The sequence below is a fragment of the Amblyraja radiata genome, chromosome 3 (genome assembly GCF_010909765.2).
Source record: "Amblyraja radiata isolate CabotCenter1 chromosome 3, sAmbRad1.1.pri, whole genome shotgun sequence".
Taxonomy (NCBI): domain Eukaryota; kingdom Metazoa; phylum Chordata; class Chondrichthyes; order Rajiformes; family Rajidae; genus Amblyraja; species Amblyraja radiata.
In genome coordinates, this window is record NC_045958.1 from 4891183 (window position 1) to 4893734 (window position 2552).

General features: G+C 39.5%; 1 pseudogene; it reads right to left on the reverse strand.

Moving 5' to 3' along the window:
• Positions 1-696: 696 nt before the first annotated feature.
• LOC116971671 lies at positions 697-787 on the reverse strand (annotated as a pseudogene).
• Between the last annotated feature and the right edge of the window lie 1765 nt (positions 788-2552).

Sequence of the window (2552 nt, forward strand, 5' to 3'; positions counted from 1 at the left end):
AAGGATCACCATCTTCGCTTGCTTCATCAATCACCTTCCGTTAGTGAGGATGCAAATGAAGCAGTTTGTGGCTGTATGCACCAAGGCCTCAGCAATATTCAGGCAGGCAGGGGGCTGATACGTGTTAAAGAGCATTCATGCCACAAGTCATGACGGTGATGGACTGCCAGAATTTCTGGACTATTAGCTGTCATTCCTATTAATAATTCCCAGCACTTGTATATGTTACACAGTAGACCAATACATTTTTCAGTGAACGTGTCTGTTCAAGAGAAGCGTGGATAATTGAGCCCCTGTGTGTTTAAAGGGAGCGTGAGAAACAGAGCCCAAGTGAGTTTCAAAGGAAGGTAGGAAATGCCATTCCAGTGAGTTTAATAGGAGTGCAGAAGATAAAGCCTTTGTAAAATGGATGCAGAACCTTCAACATTTCCAAACCATTGGATAATCTGCCTTCTTTGCCACAGGAGGCTGTGGAGGCCAAGTCAATGGATGTTTTAAAAGCAGAGATCGATAGATTCTTGATTAGTACGGATGTCGGGGATTATGGGGAGAAGGCAAGAGAATGGGATTAGGAGGGAGAGATAGATCAACTATGATTGAATGGTGGATTAGACCTGATGGGCAGAATGGCCTAATTATGTTCCTATTTCTTATGATAATGAATTATCTGAATTTTACTGCAGATTCTGTTTCCATGTAAATATGGGATGCTTCATGAATTTGTATGTCATCCATATGCAAGAATGATGTTAATCTTTTCTATATTGTTCAATTTCTAGTATACAGTATTTATTTTTAGGATCAATTGGCATTTGCCTAATGAACTTTCTGCTCTTTTTCACAAATGAAACCTACACGCCCTTAAGATAAAGCCAGCAGAGTCAGATCAAACATAGTCCGAGAGTCCGAGGTAGATAGTAGTTCAGGACTGCTCTCTGGTCGTGGTAGGATGGTTCAGTTACCTGATACCAACTGGGGGAAAACTGTTCCTGAATCTGGAGATGTGCAGTTTCACACTTCTATACCTTTTCCAGATGGGAGGAATCTGAGGGAATTTGTTTGATATATAAATGGAAGACTCATTTAAAATAATCTTGATTAGTCTGTTGTTTATGTTGAACAAGAAAATGCAAGCCTCACGCACACTTGATTCACTGACAAAAGAGAAAACATTTCGGGATGAGACAGATCTGTGAATTGCATAATACCTTTTCTCAGTGGGTGGACTTTAAAGATTGCAGTTACCAAAACTTTGAAAATGCAAGACAGCCAGTGAAAGACAGTTCACTTGATCACACGGGCACAAAAGTACCTTCTGCGCGTATAATGATCATCATTAAGACTGAATAAAATATAAATACATTTTAAAGTAAAGTTAAAATTATTTAATTATGGGAGCAAATGAGGAATATGAACAGAATAGGCAACAGAGGACAGTGAAATATGATTTTAATTTCCACCCACGAGACAGGCCATAATTCACTTGCAACTGTCACTTGTGAATTATCAGACTGCTTCACTCTTGGAAATAAAAATCATATTTCACTGACTTTCATCTTGTATCCCCTATATAAAAGGAAGATGGGGATTGTTTATCTGTCTTGCCCAAGCCCTGTATTTCCAGTATTAACGTTTTGCATATTAAACCAAGGCTTAATGGCCTGCTGTTAAGCACCAAGGACCGTTATGTGGAGATAAAGGTGGTACAACTCGTAGTAGCGTTTCGAAAAATAAGACAGAAGTATATTCAGCATAAAGTTCTGTGCATTGAAGGCAGTAATTAGAATTAAGCTTTCATTTGAATGAGATACCAAAGAAGTGTGGCAGAAGTAAAAGGTTCAGCAAAAGAGCATTTGTGGTCTTGCATGAAAATGAAGTTCACATAAATATCTTTAATAACTAAGGATAGTCACAGACCAATTGAGTCATCAAAGGAGGCAACACCATCAGTGCAAATGTTAGCAGGCCCATGACATAGAATTACATGTGAATTAACCTCAAATAGATAATCCATAGGGCAGAAAATAATCTTTGCTTTACGAAAACTTCTCAGATGATGTTGTTGAGAAGAATAGGACCAATAAGCAGATGCTGCAAAAACAATTTCAACAGGAAAATGAAGAAACAAGGAACTGCAGATGCGGGTTTATCAAAAAAAGAGACACAGTGCCGGGATAAGTCAACGGGTCAGGCATCATCTCTGGAGAACATGGATAGCTCACATTTCAGGTCAGGAATAAATCTTAGACACAAAATGCTGGTGTAACTCAGCGGGACAGGCAGCATCTACGGAGAGAAGGAATGGGTGAAGTTTCGGGTCGAGTCAGGTCAGGACATTTTGAATCCAAAGAAGGGACTCGACCTGAATTTGCTGCCTGAGTTACTCCAGCATTTTGTGTCTATCTTCAGTTTAAACCAGCATCTGCAGTTCCTTCCTACACAGGAATAAATCTTGTCAGTTCTGGCAGCTTCATTTCCAGAGATGCTGCCCGATCCCCTGAGTTGCTCTAATACCTTGTAATCCAGCATCTGCAGTTCCTTTTTTCTATATT